An 18,103-nucleotide genomic window follows, 5' to 3' on the forward strand; every position below is an offset into this window, starting at 1 on the left:
AGAGGGTCAGCCAAGAGAAGTGTCGGGAGAAGCCCACCGAGGAGTCCGCCCCCGCTAGAACTAGTAAAACTGGCCAGCAGCGAGAAGATCCAGCCAGCTTCGCCACGAAAGCCACAACCCGAGGAAGAGGGAAGGCAGATGACAGGGAGAAAAAAGCCGTGATCAGAAGAAGCCCCAGTCGCCCAGCCCACCAACATCTCGACCCCTACCGAACCGGCCCCACATCAACCACGCCACGCATAGCCTCCAGCAACCTCCGTCGGCCCCAAGCCGCCCATACCATCATGCCGCACAACCACCGTTGTTGTCGCCGAACTGGGAGAGACTGATGTGGTTTGCTCGACCAACGCCTGCCCCGCCGCCATGGCGTGGCAGACGCGACAAACAGGATGCCACTGTCCACGCCACCATGGTGCCGACGTCGCACAACCAGCGCAGCTGCCTACGTCACTGTGGCAGAACCACCCGGAATAGCGTACTTACGGAGGCACTCGTCTTTCACCAGAAACGTGGCGCTGCTGCCACGTCGAATTTGACAGAGTCGTCACAGCGGGCATGGAGACAGCGGAGGCAGGGGAGGTCATGGCACGGCATGGCTCGTCTGTGGATGTCAATGCAAGGTACCGACGTGCCTAGCCATGGGGAGCATCAAGACGTGCTACAGGAAGTCGTCCGCATGGCCGCTGCAGCAAAGCGATGAGACGCGGTATGGTGCCGCAGCGGGTAGCGCCAGCCAATGGACACCGCGGACGCGATGCCGAGGTGACGGTCAAGCAGGCAGTCATCCAGCGTGCAAGCAGCCAAGGAAGTCAATGGCGCAGTACCGAGCGTAGCCGCTGGCGACGCAAATGCAGGACCCGGTGCGACAACGGCCATAGCAGGGTAGGGCAAGGCACTGGCAGAGCACGACTAGCGACCAGGGCGCAACGCGTCAGCTGGCGAGGCGAGCAGCAGCGGGGCAGTGGCCGTAGCTGAGCAGCAGCGGGGCAGTGGCCAGGACGCGTAGGTCGTGCGCGCGCACGGCGCAGTGAGCGCAGCTGGGCTCGACGGTGGGTTCTGGCCCACGCTGCAGAGCGCGCTGGCAAGCTAGCAGGGGTGGTGACCGCGCTCAGGACTCAGCTAGGGGTCGTGTACGATTTTTAAAGCGGTTAGAAAGCGCGCACGCTGTGTTCCAAATGCTAAGCTAATTGCTGGATGCGCAAAGGGGTACAGCGAGCCATCAACCACAGTCGCGACATTGCGCTACTCCTTAAGCCAATTGTTCTACAAATAATGCCAAAGATGGCTTCGTCGACCTCTTCTAAAACTTACGCGAAGGACGTCGATTCGATTGGTTTCGCGTCGAATCCCAAACCCGACCCCCGGGACATACTCGCTAGCCATCCATGTCTTCGACCGCACATTTTTATCGTCGTTCGCAAAAACATTTTATAACATTTTGTTTTAACAAGAATTCGATTAAGATAATAAACACGTTATGTGACATGAAACATAACATTCGCTTTCCCGTTTCATAAAAATGTTTCAATGCCAAACATTGATTATAAAGCCTGTCATACACATATGCACATAATTCAGATGCTTACAAAACGTTTCAGCAAAACATTACAATGTAACACCAGGGTGTTACAAATCTACCCCCTAAAACAAAATCTCGACCCGAGATTTCATGTGCCTAGTGTGAGAAAGAGGTAGGGAGTACATTTGGCGCAAAAGTAAATATCCAACCCAGAGAGAAGATGGGGGTAATACTTTGATAAGTAGTTCGCTTGCTCCCAGGTGGCTTCGTCCTCTGAATGGTTTTGCCATTGTACCTTGTAAAACTTTATCACCCTATTCCTGGTCACTCTCTCCTTCTCATCCAAGATTTTTATAGGATGCTCCACATAAGACAGATCAGGTTGGAGCGGAAGTCCTTCTATTTCTACAGATTCTTCAGGAACTCATAGGCATTTCTTCAATTGCGAGACGTGAAATACATTGTGAACTGCCGAGAGAATTTCAGGGAGTTGGAGATGATAAGCAACGGGGCCACACTGCTGCAACACCTTGTATGGACCCACATACCGAGGGGCTAACTTGCCATGGACACCAAACCGATGTACCCCTCTCATAGGAGATACTTTGAGATACACATAATCCCCAGCTACAAATTCCAAAGGTCTTCTTCGCTTGTCGGCGTAAGCCTTCTGTCGACTTTGAGCTGCCTTCAAGTGTTCACGAATTATATTTACTTTCTCTCGAGCCTCCTTTGTGAAATCAGGCCTGAAGTACCCACGGTCTCCTACTTCAACCCAGTTTAGTGGCGTCCTACACTTCTGTCCATATAAAGCTTCAAATGGCGCCATGCGGATACTCTCTTGATAGCTATTATTATATGAAAATTCTGCCAGCTTTAAACAATGATCCCACTTCTCAGGAAAAGAGATGGTACAAGCCCGCAGCATATCCTTGAGCACCTGGTTCACCCTTTCAGTTTGACCATCAGTCTGTGGGTGGTATGCCGAGCTTCTGAGAAGACGAGTACCCAAACACTCCTAGAGTTTCTCCCAGAAACGAGGGACAAAAACTGACCCTCTATCAGAGATGATGGTGAGAGGAACTCCATGTAGGGTCACAATCCGATCAAAGTATAACTCCGCATACTTCTTGGCATTGTATCTAGTGTCCACCGGAAGGAAGTGGGAAGACTTGGTGAGACGGTCCACAATGACCCAAATAGAATCAAAGCCAGAGGAGGTGCGGGGTAAACCCACAATGAAATCTAGGGAAATATCCTCCCATTTCCAAACAGGAATGGGCAAGGGCTGCAGATATCCAGGAGTACGCATATGATCTGCCTTGACTCTACCACAAGTGTCACACTCTGCAATGAACTGTGTGATATCTTGCTTCATGTATGACCACTAGTACAGTTTGCGCAGATCATGGTACATCTTGTTGCTACTAGGGTGGATAGACAGCTTGTAATGATGGGCTTCTTACAAAATCTTTCTTTTCAGCTCTTCATTGGATGGAACCACCAGTCTATCCTTGTATCTTACGATCCTCTGCTCATCAATGCTAAAATGAGGTCCACGCTCATCTGCTAGCAACTTCTTGATGTGAGGAATCTCTTCAGGGTCTTCCTTATGCTCCCGAATAATTTGCTCTAGCAATTCTAAGGTCAATGCAATCTGAGCTAGCACCTTAGTATGGTGGAGTGACAAGGGTATTTCCTGAACTTGATGTGACTTATGACTCAAAGCATCAGCCACCACATTGGCTTTTCCTGGATGATAGTGGACTTTCAAATCATAATCCTTGATCAACTCTAACCATCTCCTTTGCCTCATGTTCAACTCAGACTGAGTGAAAATATACTTAAGGCTCTTGTGGTCAGTGAAGATATGCACTTTGTTGCCCAACAAATAATGCCTCCACATCTTCAGAGAGTGAACTACAGCAGCTAGCTCTAAATCATGGGTAGGGTAGTTCACCTCGTGCTTCTTCAGTTGGCGCGAAGCATAAGCTATCACATGCCCCTCTTGCATAAGCACACACCCCAATCCCGTCTTCGAGGCATCACAGTAAACATCAAAGGGCCTCTCAATATCAGGTTGAGCAAATATAGGAGCAGTGGTCAGAAAAGTCTTCAGGGACTAAAAAGCTTCTTCACAAGCTGGACTCCAAACAAACTTAGCTTCTTTCTAGAGCAGCTTAGTCATGGGCTAGGCTATCTTAGAGAAATCAGGGATAAAACGCCGATAGTATCCAGCTAGCCCAAGGAACTGACGGATCTGGTGCACAGACCTAGGAGACTTCCAATCTAATACGTCTTGCACCTTGCTAGGATCCACAGAAACGCCCTCAGGTGTCAACACATGTCCTAAAAACTGCACTCGATCTAACCAAAACTCACACTTGCTAAATTTAGCATACAGCTGGTGCTCCCTTAGCTGAGTCAGTATTATCCGGAGGTGACGGGCATGCTCTTCCTCAGTCTTGGAATAGATTAAGATGTCATCAATGAAAACTACCACAAACTTATCCAGCTCCAGCATGAAAACTGAGTTCATCAGGTACATGAAGAAGGCTGGGGCATTGGTGAGGCCGAAAGACATCACTAGGTACTCATATAGCCCATACCTAGTAGAGAAAGCTGTCCTTGGTATATCCTGTGGCCTGATCTTGATCTGATGGTAGCTCGATCAGAGATCTATCTTCGAGAACACCATGGCACCAGCTAACTAATCAAACAAAGTATCTATGCGGGGCAAGGGATACTTGTTCTTAACTGTTACCGCATTGAGGGGGCGGTAATCCACACACATCCGTAGAGTACCATCCTTCTTCTTCACGAAAATCGCTGGGCAACCCCATGGTGAAGAACTTGGGCGGATGAAACCCCTGTCCATCAACTCCTCCAGTTGCTTCTTCATTTCTGCTAGTTCTCTTGGAGCCATGTGGTACGGACGTCTGGAGATAGGAGCAGTACCAGGCTCAAGCTCAATTAAGAATTCTACCTCACGGTCTGGTGGCAATCCAGGAAGATCTTCAGGGAAAATATTCGGGAACTCACATACTACTGGAATGGAGGTAAGATCAGGAACTGCTTCAGCATGGGCAGCAACAGGTAAGACCAGTTCTGAGGGTATGATGAGAGACATCCTATCCTTAGAAGATGGAAGCCATAACTCTACGCTTCTTCTCTTCATATCCAATACTACCCCATACACCCACAACCAGTTCATTCCAAGAATAACATCAATGCCTTGCCCAGGCATTATCATGAACTATAGACGGTAAGTGTGGGTGGCTAATACCAAACTTTCTGTATCCATGCGGGTATTGATGAACATCTGAGAACCCGTAGTATGGATCTTATAGGCATACAGTATAGCCAATAGTGATAAGTTGTGCCGCTCTACAAACCCCATGCTCATAAGGAATGCGATGCACCAGAATCAAACAACACCAAAGCTGGATGGGATTCGATGGTAAACATACCAGCCATAACTGTCTCCTGCTGCACAGCTTGCTGAGCATCCATGAAGTGCACCTGACCAGATCTACTGGGCACCTTCCTCTTGATGAAAGTCTTCTTAATAAGCCTGGAATTTGCAGACGGCTGAGACGGCTGAGCTGTCTGCTGCTGAGGACACTCCCTGGCATAGTGGCCATCCTTGCCACACTTGAAACAAGCACCAGGCTTGTTCCCGAATCCCTAACGAGGTGGGACCTGTTGTCCCTGAGTCTGCTGGGGCTGCACCTGCTGCTGAGGTGCCTTGTACTGAGTAGCGGAAGTCTGTGATGTCTGCTAGGGCGACCAGAACGGAGGCCTGCCGGATGGTTGATAGGGCCCCCGCCTAACAATTTGCACCTTCTGAGTATGAGGATGGCTGGAGGATCCAGCTGCCACCCGCTTCCGCTTCCAATAAACCTGAGATGCCCGCTGAAAACCCTCAAGAGCAATGGCGGCGTTTATCAGTGCCCCAAAGGTCTGATAGTTCCCTAGGTATAGTTTCTCCTGAAGAACGGGAGTGAGACCACGAAACAAGCGGTCCTTCTTCTTGTCATCCGTATCCACCTGGCTGCCAGCATACTGAGCCAAGTGGTTGAACTGGTTCACATACTCCATTACCGTCCCGCTCCCCTGACACAACTCCATGAACTCGGTCACCTTCTGGTGGATAACGCCAGCAGGTATGAAGAACTCGCAGAAGGCGGTGGAGAACTCCTACCACGTTGCCGGATGATCCGATGGCTCTGCGGCCTGGAAAGTCTCCCACCAGGCACCTGTGAACCCCAAAAGCTGCTGAGATGCAAAGTGCACCTTCTGCTCGTTGGCCACTCCGAGCAGCCGAAACTTCTGCTCCAGCGTGCGAAGCCAGTGCTCCGCCTCCAACAGATCATCTGACGGCGTGAACGTGGGTGGGTGGGTCTTGAGGAAGTCTTGGTAAGAGGACTGTCCCTCAGGACGGCGAGCACCACCCCCATTCCCACCATTGCCCCCAGGGCCTCCACGGGCGAGACCCGCGATGGCCTGTGCCATAATCTCCATGACCTCCGCGGCGGATAGCGGCGGAGGCGGTGGCAGTGGTGGGAAAGGATGAGGAACCAAAGGTGGAACCTCCCGAGCTCCCTCGTTGTCACGCTCAAAGGCCCGAGCACTGTCACCATGGCCCTCGTTGGCCGCTCCCGAACTAGTGCTCCCACTTTCGGACCTCAAATTCATCTGTAAGAGAGACGAACCATCCATTAGGACACCTTCCCGATCAGGATCCAGGGATTAAAGAGATGGCAGCACATTTATTAAAGCATTCATTAAGTTAGTTCTACCAATTTACTACTTTCATTATACGTGAAGGGGGATTCCTAGTTTAAGTAAGATGCTATTATATGATGCATGCTTCGACCTATACGTTCACTCAAGCCGGAATATAGCGGCGTTCATAACATTTTCAGCACATCACACACTCACTTTCCGTATACTAAGCGATTTCTTACGTCACGTAAGTCAGTGTACCTGCAGAAACTGATTAGATAAAACCAGTGCCGCTATCCTAGATATACCATATAGCTAGGGCTTATACTTAACTTAATTGCATCCTACTTTTCGCAAAACTTTTGTTGGTCAAACTTTTAGTTTTGTAAAAGAGTGAGGAACTCGTGACCATTATTGGCTCTAGTACCAACTATGGCAGAACCGCCTGGAATAGCGTACTTACGGAGGTGCTCGTCTTCCACCAGACACTAAGCACCCCAAAAGCAACTACAGCGAGCGGTGTCCATCGGGCACACCCTGAGGGAGAACCCAAAAGATCCACATTTTTCCCAAGGATCCAATAATAAAAATGAGTTACAACACAAGTCCATCTCATACATTAGAGTTTCTTAGAAAGTACATTATTATAATACCAAATATAGAGTGCGGAATGATAAACAACGGAATATTAAAAGATAACATCTAGCGATAAGATAACGAGGATTTCGTCTGAGCCCACCAGAAGAATCCTCCACACACGGTACTCCTCAAGCATCACGTATAACAGGGGTAAATAAACCCTGAGTACACAATATACTCGCAAGACTTATCTGACCAGTGGGAATACATTCCCGACTCCAAGGAATATGCTAGGCTTTATGGTTTGCTGGTTCTCTTTTAGCAAAAAGCAATACTAATAGTGAGTCCTTATTGATACATTATTATCATTAGCCGTATTAAGTTTTCATCTAGTCAATCTATATAAGCACCTGTTCTACTTTCAAGCAAGAGTTGAGCAATCGATACTGTTCCTTCTCCTTTTTCCACTTATAGTTCTTACTACGGTGCTAAACCACAGACAAGCCGAACCGGATAACCCGGCGATTCGCGAATCAATGTGCCCAGCTGGGTGCCCCGAAGACACATGCCCCGCTTGTACCCCAGGCACAAGCAGGACTAACCCACCACTCTCCTGTTCCGGGTGTCTAGGTCCCCGTCTAAACTTGGACTCCAAGCCCCCGCCTCTGAGTCCCGGACTCAGTACGGTGCAAGGACCTCCACCACCTCCTCTTCCCATCAGTCGGTCCGGAAAGAGCTGGATCCGCGACAAGAGAGCAGCAAGCCTTCCCTGCGCCCATACCCAAGTATGTGCTCGGGACAATAATCTGTGACTTGCCTAGAGTCATATGCAACGACCGGTCCTTAATCGACACAGACAGGGAAAAAGTGTAACCGAGCTATGCCCTGTTGGCCGCAGGACACAACCCCTCACACCCACCAGTACCAAATCCACATCCCTGTCCGGTCACCATTTTCCTTTCCATTATTTCATCATGATATCATAGTTTAATCACCTATTTGCGAGTAACGGCAGGTTACTCACGCTACCGACATCCTGAGCATAGCAACTACTCGACCTGTACTAGTAGGACTCATGGTGGATATATTTATGTATATAGTTTCCATAAAATGCCTGTAACGTAAATGCAGATCTTATAATTATATTCAGTGATCATTTAAAAATAGGGGTTATGCACCGGGGCTTGCCTTGGGCAGGTGCCGGGTCAGCAAAGTCAGTACCAACAGGCTCCTGGGCTCCCTCCTGTGTGAAGAGCTCCTCCTCGTACTCCTCGATCACCTCGTCGTACTCTGGCTCACCGACGGGTACGAAGTCTACCTGTTCATGATCTACATGAAATGACGATGCAATGGTTAACACTACGGCGACAGCAATTCTCAATGCAAAAGTACCTTTATTAAATTACTAAGTGAGATCTACCCTCTAAAGTCTAAGCTACGTACCAGCACTACTAACAAGTATGAACGTGTCATACATTCTTACGGTGACTACGGATATTCCTACTCCTAATGCCAGTTTACGATATATACTCTAAAGCAAGGATAATAACTACGATATTAAGCAACTCGCTCTACGGCTACCCATTTTATAGCAAGTATATAAATGCCTAAGGAACCTATTGTAACGATTTCAAAGCTAAAGCTATTGTCGGTTTGCCACAACAAATCCTGCAATTATTTATCGATATACCGCTAAGCTTTCTACTTAAATCTTATGAGCCTACCATCCTAACAGCTAATGGTGAACTAACTGTATTAACAGGTAGATGACATTTTTGCGAACCTAACAAACTTAGTTTCACTATTTTTGGACAACCACACAATTTACTACGATTTATCGAAGTTGGATTCATAACAAAAATGAATAAGCATTTCTATCCTCTGGAAAAATAAGAAACCGAATCCTCTACTTCGGCCCACAAGTGCACGGCTCGGCCCAGGGCGCCATCCCGCCCATGCGGGATAGCAGGCCGCCGCGCGGCCCACGCGGAGGTGCGGCCCAGCCGGCCAACGGCCCACGACGGGGAAGGCCTGCGCGCGAAGGCGATTATGCACGGGCACCCCCGAACTACAATGAATTCGCAGCAAACTCTAAGTCACTATTTCATCAGTCTACGCTTTTACAACAGCACCCTCCGAACTCCTCGTCCTCTCCCCGGCGATGCCCCTGCGGCCACCCGCGCACACCGGCGCGACGGGACTAGCACCGATGATCCACGCCAGCCACCCCAGACCTCACCCTACCAAAATAACGAGCCGACACTCACCTATGCGCGAACACAAAGCGCAGGGCGGAGACACACGCACCGAGACGTCGCAGCAGGTTCAGACCACGACGGCGGGCACCCTGCAAGTACGGCGATGCCGTTCCGGTGAACATCAGCACGACTGGGGCAAAGCAAGTAGCAGACGAGCACCAGCGACTCACCACGGAACCGAAAGGCGCGATGAATTGATCGGAGATGGCTCAGGCCAAGCCGGCCACGTGCGCACGATGAGTGCGGCGGAGCACGGCAATGGCACGGCCGCGCCATGGGCTACACTACGGCGGTAGGGCCTAGGCTGTGGTGAGCACGGTGACAACCTACTGGAGGAGAGCCTAGTAGCGCTAGGAAATGGACCGAGCTGCTTTGGTGGCGATGATAGCCAACGGCGCAGGCACTCTTGGTCTTAAGGACCCGAAAACTCGCCTTTTCAAAATTAGGACCTATGGCAGAGCTACAGTCGGCTATGCGGGGTCGGTAGGGCAGCAAGCTACCTAGTGGAGTCGGAAACGTGCTCAATTTGAAACGTGGCGCTGCTGCCACGTCGAATTTGACAGAGTCGTCACAGCGGGCATGGAGACAGCGGAGGCAGGGGAGGTCATGGCACGGCATGGCTCGTCTGCGGATGTCAACGCAAGGTACCGACATGCCTAGCCATGGGGAGCATCAGGACATGCTCCAAGAAGCCGTCCGCATGGCCGCTGCAGCAAAGCGATGAGACGCGGTATGGCGTCGCAGCGGGTAGCGCCAGCCAATGGACACCGCGGACACGATGCCGAGGTGATAGTTAAGCAGGCAGTCGTCCAGCGCGCAAGCAGCCAAGGAAGTCAATGGCGCAGTACCGAGCGTAGCCACTGGCGATGCGAACGCGGGACCCGGTGCAACAACGGCCACAGCTAATTGCAGCAGCGGGGCAACGCGTCAGCTGGTGAGGGGAGCAGCAGCAGGGCAGTGGCCGCAGGCGAGCAGCAGCGGGGCAGTGGCCAGGACGCGCAGGTCGTGCGTGCGCACGGCGCAGTGAGCGCAGCCGGGCGCGGCGGTGGGTTCTGGCCCGCATGGCAGAGCGCGCTGGCAAGCTAGCTGGGGTGGTGACCGCGCTCAGGACTCAGCTAGGGGCTGTGCATGATTTTTAAAGCGGTTAGAAAACGCGCACGCCGTGTTCCAAACGCTAAGCTAATTGCTGGATGCGCAAAGGGGTACAGCGAGCCATCAACCATAGTCGCGACATTGCGCTACTCCTTAAGCCAATTGTTCTACAAATAATGCCAAAGATGGCTTCGTCGACCTCTTCTAAAACTTACGCGAAGGACGTCGATTCGAATGGTTTCGCGTCGAATCCCAAACCCGACCCCCGGGACGTACTCGCTAGCCATCCATGTCTTCGACCGCACATTTTTATCGCCATTCGCAAAAACGTTTTATAACATTTTGTTTTAACAAGAATTCGATTAAGATAATAAACACGTTATGTGACACGAAACATAACATTCGCTTTCCCGTTTCGTAAAAATGTTTTAATGCCAAACATTGATTATAAAGCCTGTCATACACATATGCACATAATTCAGATGCTTACGAAATATTTCAGCAAAACATTACAATGTAACACCAGGGTGTTACAGTCACCACGATGTCTGACGGCGCCTGGCTGCACCACCACGCCACCAATCCACATCAACGCAGCCCAGCCAACTACCAGCCATCACCAAAGCGGGTGACAGCCGAACGCCGGTGTCGCATGCCACCACCACCATAGTAGAGCCAGATCAGGCCCCAGGAAGGCCGGATGCGGCAGCGGGGACGTCAGATCTGCTGCCCGGAACTAGATCCAGCAGAATTGTGGCCAAAGACACAAATCCACAAGGGGGCGACCAATCCTCATGAGGAGACGTTGGATCCGGCCGCTCCTCCGCCCGCAGCCCCGCCACGAATCCTCGCTGCCCACTGCGTAGGTGGCGACTAGCGAGGAGGGAGACCAGGGACGACAACGCACCCGCGACGCACGGGAAACTGTGAATCTTCCATCTCGCGGAGCCGCGACCTTGATCTGTGAACCCAAAGCATTGGAGCCCTGCCGCCGCCATCCTTGCTCCCAGCCGAACCTCCCATGCCTGCTAAAGCGGCGACAGAGCGGACGACGCGACTTGAGGTGCTCGGCGGTGGTGGCGCTGGGAGCCGCCCGAGTCGCCCTACGGAGGCGACATGGGGGCCTTTCCGCCGTATCGAGGAGCTCACTATTGTGTCTCATTATCCCTTGCTCTCGCTCCTGTCCTTTCGTTCTTCAGTTTGTCGTCCCATGCCCCTAGCCTTTTCGGCTTGACAGGTGGCAAACGTAGAACCACGACAGTAGTCCAAGGCCTAGGGTTCCGTGTTGGTCTATCGGTCCTCGCTCACGCCTATCTTCTTTGGTCCATCGATATATAGAGTGGGCATAATTAACCAAATGCGACTGAATATGATTTTTCATCTCTAATTCACTCTATAGAAGTAACTAACTAAATTAAGTCTGATTAATTCAATCTTCTCGCTCATTTACCCAAAATAATCAAATTTAGACCTAAACTTCCTTATGCTATTGCTAAAAATTATCATATGTTGAGTAAGGTAGCTCGATCTTATATTGTTTCATTTTGTGTTTTATGCAAATTTTGGACGGAGAAAGAACAAATTTTTGGACGGCTATAATTGTGTTTTATGCAATAGTGTTAGTGAGGAAATTAGCTTCCATCTGTTTTATGAATGTCCTTTTAGCAACTCTTGTTGGAACTCCCTGTCAATCCATTGGGATTTGAGTCTTCAATCTCTGGACATGATGATAGAACCGAGAACAACCTTTGGCAGTCTCATCTTGAGAGAAATTGTTATCATGGCTTGCTGGGCTATCTGGACAACTAGTAATGGAGTCATTTTTGACAATAAGAGCTACGAGCCTACGACCTTCCAAATTGGAAAGCCACATTCAAAGAAGAGCGGTTGGTTTGTATCAAAGCCAAGTAGAAAATAAGAGGGGCTTTAAGTTTGTCGAGAGAGAACTTTTCTTAGCATTTCCCTCTCTTTGTTCTTGCATATATACAAAAAATACAGGTAGGGGCCTCCCCAGCTGAACCTTCAAAAAGAAACCATTTAGGTCTTGTTTTGAAAGAAACCATTTTGGCCCTCGAACTCTCGAAAAAGTTCAACTTTCAACCTTCTGGGCGGTTTTGCTGGTGAACAGTAACTTTTGCTATTTTCGGGAGCGCCGAAATTTTATATTATTTTTTCGAGCATCTTAACGTCCTCAAATGAAAAAACTCAAAACTACAAAGTTTTAGATCTCATCGAGGTCTACAATTTATATATATAAATTATCTTCACCCGACATCGTATTGAAGGGTTTTCTATTTTTTGAAATTTGAGTCTCATCACGCGATAAAATTGTTTCACGTGATGAAACTCAAATTTTAACGCCCAGTAAGATGCTCGAAAAAATAATATAAAATTTCAGCACCATATTTTATCGCGTGATGAGACTCAAATTTCAAAAAATAAAAAACCCTTCAATACTATGTCGGATGAAGATAATTTTTATATGTAAATTGTAGACCTCGATGAGATCTACAACTTTGTAGTTTTGAGTTTTTTCATTTGAGGATGTTAAGATGCTCGAAAAAATAATATAAAATTCCGGCGCACCCGAAAATATCAAAAGTTACTGTTCACCCGCAAAACCGCCCACAAGGTTGATAGTTGAACTTTTTCGAGAGTTGGAGGGCCAAAGTTGTCCGGTTTTAAAGTTCGAGGTTGAAATCCGAACTTTGCTGCAAGTTGGAGGGTGTAAATTGGACTTAACCCTATTTTTACAGAAGGTGGTGGATCTGGTGTTTGTTAGTAGAGCAAAAGTACCTGAAAGCCAAGACACAAAAGAGACCACTGTATCATCAGTTACAACAACCATGATATCATCATAATCATCACCATATAATAAGTGATCACCAAGGATTATATTTGCATGCACACTTCCATTGAAGCTATTTTTTCTTGGTCATAAGTTAACATTAAGAATGCAAGTTATGGTACGTCTGTATCATTAAATCAGCCCAAAACTAATTTGATTTGAACTGATCCATAGTTCAAAACAAAATTTGAAGCAGAAAAGTTTGATGTTCGCCTCTCTTTAGCAACATCTCATGGCCACTTTTGTTTTTATGAAATAGGAGGGGCTGTCCCCTACTCTTGACAGTAGCAGGACTAAAAATTATGGCGGATTTTCGTCTACTCGAAGGGTTTATGTATGAGTCGGGTAGGCCATTCGGATACCAAATACAGATACAGACAGCATTAAGAATATAGAACGACTCATATATCTTTGTGCTAGGGGTAGAAGACCTTGTAATAAGAACTGAGTGTGGTTGAACCTTGTAATAAGTGTGGTCTGTTTTGTTTAGTTAGGAACAAAACTTGATGCTAGTTTTACACTATGTATGTAATAAAAAAACTAAGGGTAGAAGAGCTTGGAGTAGAGGAGCTCGTTCCACGTGTCCTGGAGGCCCGGGAGGCACCAGTGGACGCAGTCGGCGTACGTCTTGGGATCCGCCAGCTGCGCCGCCGTGGGTTGGCTCCACTGCTTCTTGTAGATGGAGGTGTGCGCGTCCTTGCGGTACATGGACTGCTGCGTGATGTTGAGGAGCGTGAGCGGTACGTCGCCGCCGTCGCCGTCCAGGATCTCCCGGATCACCCGCATCACGCTCCGGCGGCCGTCCGAGCCCCAGTACTCGGGGTCCTCGATCATCGTCGTCTCGTTGTAGCAGTTCCGGCCCGGCGCGTCGCCCCAGTCCTGGCTCCTGTGCGATGCACACATGTACACACACGCAACTCCACACGTGAGCACGAACCTGACGATATGATGTATATATGAAACCTGCAGCCATGCATGTATGTAGTTACTTCTGGTGCGTGGGCGACATGCTGGTGAAGAAGACCCTGGTGGTGTTGAAGTCCATGTTGTCCCTGACCCACTGCAGCATGTCCCGGAACGCCATGCCGTACGCCTCCTCCGTCGACACCCACTCCCACGCCGTCTACTTGCCGGCGTCCTCCCACGGCCCGTTCCTTTTGTTTTAATTTGCCGATCGAATCGCACAAAAAATAAATATTGAGAATAATAATCCACTGCAAATGTACTAACGTGCGTGCGTATACGTACAAGATCCTGAAGCGCAGGCCAGTGCACCACCACAGGTAGGTGTTGAAGACGATGACGTCGACGCCCTCCCAGTGCCGGCCGTGGTAGCTGATGGAGCCGCGCCGCACCATGCGCTCGGAGATCCGGTGCACGGCGGCGTTGTCGGAGTTGGACTCCAGCAGGAACTCCGCCCAGTAGAACTCTATCGTCGCTTTGTACTCCCTGGCGGTGAACACGGTGTGCTGCTGGTCCGCCGACATCTCGAACGACTTGCTGGCGCCGGCGGCGTCGTCGGGGATGGCGGACTGCAGCAGGCACACCATGGACGCGAACTGGCCCCGCCCCAGCGAGTCGCCCACGTACAGCATCCGCTTGTCGCGCAGCGACTCCAGCATCCGGACGGCGTCGAACGCCGGCAGCGTGCAGTCGTGCGGCTGCCACCGCCACCGCTGGTACGCCGTGTCCGGCCGCCCCCGCGCCTGGCAGGTCAGCTGCGGATGGATGTAGGGGCAGGCCTCCTCCCGGTACAGCGGGTGCTCGGCGTCGTCACCAGCTCCCCGAGAACACGTCGCACTCCTCGTCCTCGTCATCGTCGTTCAGCGCGAATGCCAGCCTCCCCTTCCACTTCCTCTTCGTCGTCGTCGTATTCTCGGCAACCTCTGATGACCATGTGATCTCGGATTGTTACGAACGAGAACGCCTTTAATTTAACCAGTGTGATTTGCTGACTTTACCGGAGGGTGGCACTGTCGATTGCTCGTTCTGAATAATGTTGTTGCTGTAGCCTGTAGGTGTTGGCGATGAGGCGTGATGCATCCTCGGCATGCCGAGCGAGGAGTTCCTTGAGGTCCTCGCCGTAGAGGAATGAGAAGCAAAGTAGGCAGAGTGCCAATGCCAATAGCAATGCGCCTTCTTTGCAATTGAAGAGGAGGTGGATGAAGAGCTGAGTGTTGCCTTCATCTCTGATCAAGTGATCTGTTTGGTTGCAAGCTTGAGTAGGCAAAGATTCTCTTAGGATTATATAAAGGCTTGATTAGTTGCCAACATAGTGGTCTTACAGGTTGTGTTGTCGTTGTCTGAAGAGAGTGATATGAAATTTGGAGCGGCTCCAATAAACAAACGGTGTGTGCAGGACGGCTTCGCTTTGCAGGTGTGTTGAGTTGGATTCTGATAATTGTTTGGAACTTGGAACAGTCAAATTCTGGCAACTGGCAGCTTAGGAACATCTGAGAGGTTCTAAATTCCTTCAATTCACCATATAAAAAACCATTTGGATAAGGAAATGGGATTTTTGTAGACATGGCCACATGTGGGCATCAACTCGAATATGTTGGCCTGTTTTATCAGTGATCCAGCTGAATCTGTACCTACGTACTAGCTTCCATGCATGTCCGAATAAAATGTCTGATGAATGAATGGTACGATCAGTACGTAGTTCATTCAAATCTAAGCAACCAATCCAGGTATTCTATTCTCAAGGCTTATCAGGTAATTGCTCTGTGGAAAACTGAATGAAGTAATTTTCAAACATCTTCGAGCTTCAATGCTTCATTCACGTATAAGAGTAATAGTGAATTCTGTATTGATGCATCCAAATGCCAGAAAAAGAAACATATTAACAACCAAGAGCGGTACGCCTCATACAGAGCCGCCGCCGCCTAGGTAGAGTCGTCGTCACTGCCCTTGCTTCGCCGCTGCCGCACCTAGGCCTCTCTCCTTCTTCATCTCTGGTATATCGGGGACAAGAAGGAGAGGTGACATATCCTTTTTCCCGCAGTTTTTCTATCTAGTTGATTAGAGGTTTAGTCCAATAAATCTTCCAGCGAAATAAGATGATTTTCGGTTGGGATCGTGTGTCCTGCCATGACTTCAGTGATTACCATGACGAGACTTGCCGTTGCAGGTGTCAGGCGGCCAATTTGTGGCCTTTATATGCAAGAGAGGGGTGCTTCTGGGAGCCCTCTACGAGGATAACGACTCTGGGTCATCGATCTCATCGTCGATGGTCACGGAGAGGAATTCAATGTCTCCAGGTGATGATTCTGTAGCCTATGCTATAGCCCGATGATGCAATTGTTGATATTCTTTCCGTGATTTAGATGCGTTTTGGACTAGGTTCCGAAGCGTTGAATCTTATGGTATGTCCAATGTTTTGGGGTTGGTTGTTGGATTCGGCGTAAGGACTGCATTTTGGCTCCAGGCGTTCAAGGAAGAAGATGGAAGAATCTGAATAGAATATTATATATTTTTTATTTTAGATTTTTTTCATGTGTAATTTAGGATATACTGTGCCAAGATTTAATATAAGTACCCATTCCCTTTCGCAAAAATAAAATAAAATAATGAAGAGTATAAAAGCCCATTTATCTGCACTAACCCATATTACCATTCTACTAGCTCATACCAAAATGCTTGTTGAACAAGTGTAGTCGGTGATTATTAGAATGATGGGAACATTAATAAAAATATTATTTTTCTTCGATTCCAAGCTATGGGAGCTGGAAACAGCTGCAACAATCACATAATTCCGTTCCCAAGTGACATTGTAACAGACCATCAGATTCAGATGCGGGCCATGCCAGAATGGTTGTTAATTATGCGATTTTGGTTGAAGCCAAGGCATCGTGGTAATTGCTGTCTGTAATTTCCTGATCATTAGCTTCAAGAATCAAGATACGTCTTTCCCCTCTTTAACACTTGAAGGATACACAAGTTAGTTAGCGGAGGACTGTCGATAGAATATCGTTGGCAGTCCTCCGAGGGGTATCCCACGAAGGATAGATTGATCGGCAGAGGAGCGTGAGATCAAGAACAAGAAGGCAACAGAGACACACGAGTTAGACATGTTGAGGCCGTCAGTATGACGTAATACCCTACTCCTGTGGTCTGTTGGTTTGTATTAGCTATCGTATGATATTGCGTGAGTTTGGAGGGGGTCCTTGCCCGCCTTATATAGTCCGGGGAGCAGGGTTACAAGTCAGTTAGATCTGAGAGATAACCGAAAAGTAATAACTGATTACAGGAATCTTGGAATCGTATATATCCTAACAAATCTCGTAGTATCTTCAGGATATCTTCCTGATGTCTTGCGGGAGGCGCCGAGCAGAGTCGTGCCCCGCAAGGCTTCGTCTTGTGGGCTGGGCCGCCCCTAGGGGCGCAGCCCATGTGGTCTGTCGTGGGTATCCGGGGTCATACCCCTCACAGCTAGTCCCCGAGTATCTTGTACCCGTTGTGCAATGCCGTCTTGAGCTTGTCCGAGCAGGTGCAAACGAAGCCGAGCAGTCAAACTCATGGTCCGACCACCGTGATGAGTTACCGAGCAGTTGTGAGTAGTTGCCAAGCAGCGTGTACTGTCACCGAGCAGCGCGAATCGTAGCCGAGCAGCATAACCCAAGCACGGCTTGCCATAAGGGTGTAAGGAGCTCAAGTTCAGAATCGAAAATTTCTTCGCAGTGGACCAAGTGTGCCCACTTAGAGTCCGACCACGAAAAAAAGGAGATAGTCTTCTTCAGCTTCAAGAGGCACGGAGTCTTCTAGAATAAAGCAAGCAAATTCACCCCTGAGGTGAAGTGTGTCCCACTTAGTCCCCGAGCCTGACAGTAGATGACGGAGTCATGTGATGCCAGGGTCCAAAGTAGAAAAAAGTAAAAGACCAGCCGAGCAGGCAGCCAGTCCCTGGGCGTAGCCCCGAAATGAGAAAGAGCACATTCACCGTAAGGTGAAGTGTGCCCACTTAGTCCCTGAGCCTGACAGTAGGTGACGCAGTCACGTGGTGCCAGGGTCCAAAGTAGAAAAACAGTAAAAGACCAGCCGAACAGGCAGCCAGTCCCCGAGCCGTATGCGGAGATATCT

The 18,103-nt window shown here is 49.2% G+C and overlaps 1 pseudogene; it reads right to left on the reverse strand.

Annotated features, from left to right (window-relative positions):
• Window positions 1-13,509: 13,509 nt before the first annotated feature.
• LOC136531753 (probable xylan O-acetyltransferase 9) lies at window positions 13,510-15,211 on the reverse strand (annotated as a pseudogene).
• Between the last annotated feature and the right edge of the window lie 2,892 nt (window positions 15,212-18,103).

Source organism: Miscanthus floridulus, unplaced genomic scaffold (assembly GCF_019320115.1).
Source record: "Miscanthus floridulus cultivar M001 unplaced genomic scaffold, ASM1932011v1 fs_432_4_5, whole genome shotgun sequence".
Classification (NCBI taxonomy): Eukaryota; Viridiplantae; Streptophyta; class Magnoliopsida; order Poales; family Poaceae; genus Miscanthus; species Miscanthus floridulus.